The 9,617-nt window shown below is 33.3% G+C and overlaps 1 protein-coding gene across 3 annotated transcripts in view; it reads right to left on the reverse strand.

Moving 5' to 3' along the window:
- LOC145727339 (zinc finger protein castor homolog 1-like) overlaps positions 1 to 9,146 on the reverse strand; it is a 108,207-nt gene extending 99,061 nt beyond the window's left edge. For all 3 annotated transcript variants that reach the window (XM_081976911.1, XM_081976910.1, XM_081976909.1), the window contains exon 1: positions 8,863 to 9,146. The gene's annotated coding sequence lies outside the window, so the exon portion shown is untranslated. The remainder of the gene's footprint in view (positions 1 to 8,862) is intronic.
- Between the last annotated feature and the right edge of the window lie 471 nt (positions 9,147 to 9,617).

The raw sequence follows: 9,617 nt of genomic DNA on the forward strand, positions 1-9,617 counted from the left end.
TGTTTTACTTTTTTTTCCAATTTCGTTATGTCCAACATGTTGTCTGGTTCTCATAGATGGGCTGTGAGAACGGTTTGATTATCATTTGCTTTTCAATTCTGAAAAATACAAAGAAAGTTGCTTTTCCAGTTTCATCACCAAATTTTGTAGTGTTTTTTCATGTTATTAGATAGAAAATTTAATGAGGATTCTAAAAATCATCAAGTCATTTTCTCCCTCCAAGTGGGTTTTATAGGCCATTTTATCCCCGACTGTCGTTTCAAAGTGTATTTCTGTCAGTTCAAAGTTTGACGCTGCTTTTTCCTTTGACTGTTTCAAATTTGGGTTTTTTTTTTAGGTTACTGGATAGGAAATTTAATAAGGATTCCAAAAATGTGCTTAAAACAGTCATTTTCTCACTCCAACTGGGTTTCACAGGTGATTTGATCTCTGACTGTCCTTGCAAACTGTGTTTCTAGCAGTTCAAATTTTGACACCGCTTTTCCCCCTGACTGTCCCAGTAGTGTTTTTTAGATTATTGGATAGGAAATTTAACGAGGATTCCAAAAATGTGCTTCAAACCGTAATTTTCTAACTCCAAGTGGGTTTTATAGGCGATCTTGTCACTGACTGTCCGTTCAAACAGTGTTTCTGGCAGTTCAAACTTTGACACCGCTCTTCTCCCTGACTGTACCAATTATTGTACTGTTTTTTCCAATTTATGGATAGAAAATTTAATGAGGATTCCACAAATGTGCTTAAAAAAGTCATTTTCTCAATCCAAGTGGGTTTTACAGGTGATTTGGTTCCTGAATGTTTTTTCAAACTGTGTTTCCGACAGTTTAAACTTTGACACTGCTTTTCTCCATGACTGTCCCAAATCTTGTAGTGTTTTTTTCAGGTTATTAGATAGAAAATTTAATAAGGATTCCAAAAATGTGCTTAAAACAGTAATTTTCTCACTCCAAGTGGGTTTTACAGGCGATTTTGTCCCTGACTGTCCTTTCAAACTGTGTTTTTGTCAGTTCAAACTTTGACACCGCTCTTTTCCCTGACTGTACCAATTATTGTACTGTTTTTTTAGGTTATTGGATAGAAAATTTAATGGGGATTCCAAAAATGTGCTTAAAACAGTCATTTTCCCACTCTAAGTGGGTTTTACAGGCGATTTTGTCCCTGACTGTCCCGTCAAACAGTGTTTCTGGCAGTTCAAACTTTGACACCTCTCTTCTCCCCGACTGTACCAATTATTGTACTATTTTTTCAAGTTATTGTATAGGAAATTTAATGAGGATTCCAAAAATGTGCTTAAAACAGTCATTTTCTCACTCCAACTGGGTTTTACTGGTGATTTTGTCCCTGACTGTCCTTTCAAACAGTGTTTTTGGCAGTTCAAACTTTGACACCGCTCTTCTCCCTGACTGTACCAATTATTGTACTGTTTTTTCAGGTTATTGGATAGGAAATTTAATGAGGATTCCAAAAATGTGCTTAAAACAGTCATTTTCTCACTCCAACTGGGTTTTACTGGTGATTTTGTCCCTGACTGTCCTTTCAAACTGTGTTTCTGTCAGTTCAAACTTTGACACCGCTCTTCTCCCTGACTGTACCAATTATTGTACTGTTTTTTCAGGTTATTGGATAGAAAATTTAATGAGGATTCCAAAAATGTGCATAAAACAGTCATTTTCTCACTCCAACTGGGTTTTACAGGCGATTTTGTCCCTGACTGTCTTTTCAAACTGTGTTTTTGACAGTTCAAACTTTAATACCGCTTTTCTCTCTGACTGTACCAAATGTACTGTTTTTTTAGGTTATTCGATAGGAAATTTGATGAGGATTCCAAAAATGTGCATAAAACAGTCATTTTCTCACTCCAACTGGGTTTTACAGGCGATTTTGTCCCTGACTGTCTTTTCAAACTGTGTTTTTGACAGTTCAAACTTTAATACCGCTTTTCTCTCTGACTGTACCAAATGTACTGTTTTTTTAGGTTATTCGATAGGAAATTTGATGAGGATTCCAAAAATGTGCATAAAACAGTCATTTTTTCACTTTAAGTGGATTTGACAAGCAATTTTGTCTCTGATTGTCAAACTGTGCTCAAAAATCAGAGATTTATGACAGTTATTTTGACAGTGGTCACGTAACTGCCTAGCTGAATTATTTTCAAAAAACCACGTGATATTTGTCACTAATGTCAAAATTTGCCTATAATTTACAGTTTTCCAATCTAGACGAGTTATATAGACTATTTTGATAGTAATGTCTTTCAGCTGGCTATTTTTTGCCCAATCACAAACTATCCAAAAAAACCTAAAAAAAAGCAGCTTTCAGCTTGCTACTTTTTCTTGACCAATCACAAACTACAATCATGTAGACTTACAAACATTTGGAATACTACTGGTTTTAGTCATTGGTCCACATTTTTCAATGAATAATTAAAAAAAAAATGATGATTAAAGGAAAAATAACATTTACACGACAATTTTCTATCTGGGCAATTTTTGCAATAACCATAACAAATTTGGCGGTACATAAACAACGAATTCGTGTAAGTGGATCGAATTACGAAAACACAAATCGAACAATTTAATAATAACAATTTATTATTTAAATTTTGTGCGTGCGTTCGCTTTGGAATTTCGTCGAAATTGCAACTTTCCTCGATCGTTTTTCAACAAACGAACGGCATACACGATCGTCCCGAATAATGTCACATACACCCATTGAGGTTATGTAGGTAATATGAACAGTAACGGAAACCATTTTTATTTATCCAATCGCCCGTTGAATTGTTAATCAAATAATACCGTAAAATGTTAATAATTTTTATCGTTTTGTTAGTTAAAAGTCTGTTTTGTGACAACAAAGTCTTAAATTTGAATGACAAATTCGTATGCCTGAATACTGAACAGAAATTGAAAAAGTAAGCAAATTTGGTTTAATAACATATTAAACCGTCATGTTATTTAAGGGTCATTTTCGTTTGCCATCATTTTCCTCATTTATGGCATATCCCTTAACCTGAGTAATTTGTAACAAACTAAATTCGACCATATTGAAATTGACATTTTATTGAAAAAAAATACGTTACTGGCATTAATTGTGTTTGCTTTGGTAGTTTGTGAGCAGCCAGAAAAAATTTTGATTGTCTCATGTGGGTGTTAATAGACATTTTGAGAACCACTGGAATCAGATTATAGTTTAAGCACCAAACATTTTGCCAAGCACTGTTTTTTACAAATACGATCGGAAACACTTTAAAAACCACTGTTAGATTTTGCAACATGTTTACGGGCACTGATTTTAGAAAGTTTAGCTTTTTTGTCGCAAATACACATTTTGAGAAACTCTGATAGGCTAGGTCAGACTGTAAGACGTTTCAAGTGTCACTGATTTAAAGTACTACAAAGTTCTAAATTTGAGAAACATTTTCAACACCACTGACACAAAAAAAATTTTTGTTTTTCTCAAGTTAACGTTAATAGACATTTCCAGAACCACTGAAATCAGATTAGTTTAAGCACCAAACATTTTGTAGGTTAGCTTAGACATGAAATATTTTGAAAGCCACTGAATTTAAAACAGAAATTCCTGCAACATTTTTGAAACCACCGAGGCTGCAAATTATGCTAAGTTTATTTCAAGTCAGTGTTAATGGACATTTTGGGAGCCGCTGGCAAACTAGGTATAGGCGTGAAACATTCTGAGTGTAACTGATTTTAAAACAAAACAAAAATACGAAATTAAAATAACATTTTGGACATTTTGGAAACCACTGATGCTATAAAACCAGCGTAATTTTGTTGGTTATAAGTAACAAGTTGATGTTAATAAACATTTTGGGAACCATTCACAAGTTAGGTTAGGTTAGGCATGAAATGTTTTGAATGCCACTGAATTTAAGACAAAAAATATTGCGAAATTCCTAAAACATTTTGGAAACCACTGAGGCTGTCAAGTCAATGTTAATGGACATTTTGAGAGCCAACTTTTAACTGATCTTAAAACAATCAAAAAATGCGAAATTAAAGTAACATTTTGGGAACCACAGATGTTGCAAAATGAGGTTAATTTTGTTTGTTTCAAGTTAGTGTCAATAATAGACATTTTGAGAACTACTGATAGGTTAGGTTAGGTTAGCTATGAAACTTCGTATAATGCTACTAATTTTTAAATAAAAAAACATTGAAATTAATATAAAATTTTGGGAACCACTGATGCTATAAAACTTGTTAGAAGTAACAAGTTGATGTTAATAAACATTTTGGGAACCATTCACAAGTTAGGTTAGGTTAGGCATGAAATGTTTTGAATGCCACTGAATTTAAAACAGAAAATATTGCGAAATTCCTGAAACATTTTGGAAACCACTGAGGCTGTCAAGTCAGTGTTAATGGACATTTTGAGAGCCAACTTTTAACTGATCTTAAAACAATCAAAAAATGCGAAATTAAAGTAACATTTTGGGAACCACCGATGTTGCAAAATGAGGTTAATTTTGTTTGTTTCAAGTTAGTGTCAATAATAGACATTTTGAGAACTACTGATAGGTTAGGTTAGGTTAGCTATGAAACCTCGTATAATGCTACTAATTTTTAAATAAAAAAATATTGAAATTAATGAAAAATTTTGGACACCACTGATGCTATAAAACTTGTTAGAAGTAACAAGTTGATGTTAATAAACATTTTGGGAACCATTCACAAGTTAGGTTAGGTTAGGCATGAAATGTTTTGAATGCCACTGAATTTAAGACAGAAAAAATTGCGAAATTCCTGACACATTTTGGAAACCACTGATGCTTTCAAGTCAATGTTAATGGACATTTTGAGAGCCAACTTTTAATTGATCTTAAAACAAACAAAAAATGCGAAATTAAAGTAACATTTTGGAAATCACTGATAGGCTGCAAAATGAGGTTAATTTGGTTTGTTTCAAGCAGGTGTAAATATACATTTTGTGAACTGCTGACAAGTTAGGTTAGCTATGAAACATTTTGAGTGCTACTACAATTTGTAGACAGAAAAAAAACCACTGCATGAAGGTTTTAATAGACATTTTGAGAACCACTGATAGGTTAGGTTAGGTTAGGCATGAAACATTTTGAGAAACGCTGATTTTTATGATAGTAACAAAATCCGAAAGTAATTTCACATTTAAATATAAAAAACCGTAACTTTTGTCGCTACGGTCGAAATTGGCTTGAAACAAATTGCTTAAATAATGGAGTTTGCTACAAAGTTGGAATTTGATTGTAAACGAAAATAGCCCCTAATGACGATGATTCTAAACATTCTAAACTCTTCTTGATACAGAGATTATCAGCTTAAGTTGAGCAGAATAGTTTTTGACCGGTAAATTACAAATACTGTGTCTCTGGAAGTTGAAATTTTGACACCGCTTTTCTCCCTGACTGTACCAAATTTTGTAATGTTTTTTTCAGGTTTTTAGATGTAAAATTTAATGAGGATTCCAAAAATGTGCTTAAAACAGTCATTTTCTCACTCCAAGTGGCTTTTACAGGCGATTTTGTCCGTAACTGTTCTTTCAGACAGTTTATACTTTGACACCATTTTTCTCCAACAGTTTACTGGATTTTGTAGTGTTTTTTTATGTCATTAGATAGGAAATTTAATGAGGATTCCAAAAATGTGCTTAAAAACACGATTCGGTCACTCCAAGTGGATTTTACAGGCGATTTTGTCCCTGACTGTCCTTAATCGCATTCAAATTCCAAACCACAATTTCAACTGATTTGAAAATTGGTTGCACCAAACAGTTTTTCCTAAATAACTCAGAAACGGTAAAAGTTACAAAAAAATTCAAAGAGAGCAAAAATGTTCCTAATCAACTCTTTAACCGAAAACCGTTTTTACTTCTACTATACAGGGTGTGTATAAAAACTATGTCACACTTTTCTCACACGGTTTTTGGTCAGGAAAAACTTTGATTTTGCACTAAATTAACGTCAAAATTGTTAAATAAAAATCCTTCAAACCACGGATAATTCAATCATTAATTGCGCATAGTTGTCACACCCTCACTAGAACCGTAACATTTTTAGAACCACATCAGTAACAAACAAACAATACCAATCATTTTTGTTTAACCTTCTGTGGCAAATAGGAAAATATAGAAATAAACAACAATGTAAATTTGAATAAAATCACTCACTAGGGAGTTTCTAATCGATCGTTATACGAATTGAATTGCAAATTGACTTCTAATTAATTGCCAGCTTACACTATACCAATGATATCTTATTTGCCTCTGGTTCCAGTTTTTTTCCCATTAAAACGGATGCAAAGTTAATTGGCTAATCGTATTTTAAGACAAAAAGGTGAGGAGTTTTTTTTTTCTCGGCTTGAATTAATGTCAAGCTGTTTTCCAGTACCAAGGTAAAATAACCATAATGGTGGTCGATGCCATTGTTAAACCCACTCTCCCAATTTGAATATGAGAATGTGCTTTAAAGGATTGGTGCAAATTAGTTATTACCAGTAAATATTTTGCTTTACCAGGAAAATTTAATATTGGGTTTCTGAAAGTTGAAACTTTGACACCGCTTTTCTCGCTGACTGTACCGAATTTTGTAATGTTTTACAGGTTTTTGGATAGGAAATTTAATGAGGATTCCAAAAATGTGCTTGAAACAATCATTTTCTCACTTTAAGTGGTTTTTACATGCGATTTTGTCTATAACTGTTCTTTCAGACAGTTTATACTTTGACACCATTTTTCTCCAACAGGTTACTGGATTTTGTCGTGTTTTTTTATGTCATTAGATAGGAAATTTAATGAGGATTCCAAAAATGCGCTTAAAAATATGATTCGGTCACTCCAAGTGGGTTTTTTGTGCCCGACTGTCCTTAATCGCATTTAAATTACAGATTACAGTTTCACTGATTTGAAAATGTGTTGCATTAAACTAGTTTTTCCTAAATAACTCAAAAACGGTAAAAGTTACAAAACAATTGAAAAAGACCAAAAATGTTCCTAATCAACTTTTTAACCGAACACCGTAAGTTTTAGGAACCGTTTTTGCTTCTACTATACAGGGTGTGTATGAAAATTATAGTGATTGACTGTTTTTGGTCACCCTATACGCAATTTTTTAGATAGATTTTTTTGCTCAACACCACTGAAAAGAGGAGCTCAAGACGGTTAAAATGAGTGGTTCAACCTTTATGAATTCCCAAAAATAACCGAGTTACAGAGTGTTCAAATTTCAAATCACAATTTCAACTGATTTGAAAATTTGTTGGATTAAACTAGTTTTTTCTAAATAACTCAGAAATGGTAAAAGTTACAAAAAAATTGAAAGAGAGCAAAAATGTTCGTAATCAACTCCTGAACCTAACACCGTAAATTTGAAGAACGGTTTTTGCTTTCAGTATACAGGGTGTGTATGAAAAGTATGGTGATTGACTGTTTTTGGTCACCCTGTACGCAATTTTTTAGATACATTTTTTTGCTCCACACGACTAGAAAGAGGAGCTCAAGACGGTTAAATTGAGTGGTTCAACCTCTATAAACTTCCAAAAATAACCGAGTTACAGAATGTTCAAATTTCAAATCACAATTTTAAATGACTTGAAAATTTGTTGCATTAAACTAGTTTTTCCTAAATAATTCAAAAACGATAAAAGTTACGAAAAAATTGAAAGAGAGCAAAAATGTTTCTAATTAACTCCTTAACCCAACACCGTAAATTTGAAAAACCGTTTTTGCTTCCACTATACAGGGTGTGTATGAAAATTATAGTGATTGAAGGTTTTTGGTCACCCTGTACGCAATTTTTTAGATACATTTTTTTGCTCAACGCCATTGGAAAGAGGAGCTCAAGACGGTTAAATTGAGTGGTTCAACCTACTTAAACTCCCAAAAATAACCGAGTTACAGAATGTTCAAATTTCAAATCACAATTTCAACTCATTTGAAAATTTGTTGCATTAAACTAGTTTTTCCTAAATAATTCAAAAACGATAAAAGTTACGAAAAAATTGAAAGAGAGCAAAAATATTCCTAATTAACTCCTTAACATAACACCGTAAATTTGAAAAACCGTTTTTGCTTCCACTATACAGGGTGTGTATGAAAATTATAGTGATTGAAGGTTTTTGGTCACCCTGTACGCAATTTTTTAGATACATTTTTTTGCTCAACGTCATTGGAAAGAGGAGCTCGAGACGGTTAAATTGAGTGGTTCAACCTTTTTGAATTCCTAAAAATAACCGAGTTACAGTGTGTTCAAATTTCAAATCACAATTTCAACTGATTTGAAAATTTGTTGGATTAAACGAATTTTTCTTAAAAAACTGAGAAACAGTGGAAGTTACGAAAAAATTGAAATTTGGCAAAAATGTTCCTAATCAACTCCTTAACCAAACACCGTAAATTTGAAAAACCGTTTTTGCTTCCACTATACAGGGTGTGTATGAAAATTATAGTGATTGAAGGTTTTTGGTCACCCTGTAGGCAATTTTTTAGATAAATTTTTTTGCTCCACACGACTAGAAAGAGGAGCTCAAGACGGTTAATTTGAGTGGTTCAACCACCTTGAACTCCCAAACATAACCGAGTTACAGGGTGTTCAAATTTCACCTGATTTGAAAATGTGTTGCATTAAACTAGTTTTTCCTAAATAACTCAGAAACGGTAAAAGGTACGAAAAATTTGAAAGAGAGCAAAAATGTTCGGAAAGAACTGCTAAACTAATCCCAAGAGTTTTACAGTGCGTCAGTGCCCCTACTATACAGGGAGTGCATGAAAATTGTAGTGTTTCATATTTATATGACTTTTCAAATTAATGACTATAAGTATCCATAAATTTACTGTTAAAATTGGTAAATCACTAGTGAAAATTAATAAAAATACCTTAATAAAAAAAAATCCTTAATAAACCAGTGAGTCCAGTTTAGCGCAGTGAGAGAAACTATCCAAACAAACTGGCAAAGTCAACAAAAATCGCACAAATCACCAAAAAAAAACCACCACGCACAATTTTTCAGTGTTCAAAACTAAAAACGAAAAAAAAAAAAAAAAAAGTTTCAAATTGTCGTAAAAAAAAACCGAAAACAAGAGAGCGCCGACACGTACAGTCAGACGTGCAACGTCCAACTCAAAGTTCGAATTCAGAATTCAGTTTTCGGAATCGGTAGTCGCGGTGTGCTGTAAATTGTCGAGCCATCCCCACCCCCTTGATCGTTTCGGAATTTCTGTAAATTTGTGAGTCCGTGATTCGTCGGGGGGTTGGGCTTGTGACGCGGGGAGAAGGGGGAGGAACTATTTCCGATCTTTGACGCGCGCTCACGTAAAAGTGTGCGATTCCTTTCGATTATTCGAATAATCGGTTTTGTGAGGTTAATTGACAGTTGAGAGGGTCATGGAAATTGTCGTTTGCCTTAAATTACTGGAATTGTTGATTACAAACAGATACACTGTTCAATAACAATATCACTACCTACTTGGCAATTTCATTCATTCCATTTTGAATCTTAAAAGAGTCACGTGACTGCACCTCAAAACAAGTCACGTGACTTTAAAAAATATCAGTCTGAACGTAAAAATTTAAAATAAAAAAGTAAAAAAGTTAATGATTGAAAATCATCATGTGACCATTTGTACGGTAA

The sequence above is a fragment of the Ips typographus genome, linkage group LG3 (assembly GCF_016097725.1).
Source record: "Ips typographus isolate SLU linkage group LG3, UJ_Ityp_2.0, whole genome shotgun sequence".
NCBI lineage: Eukaryota > Metazoa > Arthropoda > Insecta > Coleoptera > Curculionidae > Ips > Ips typographus.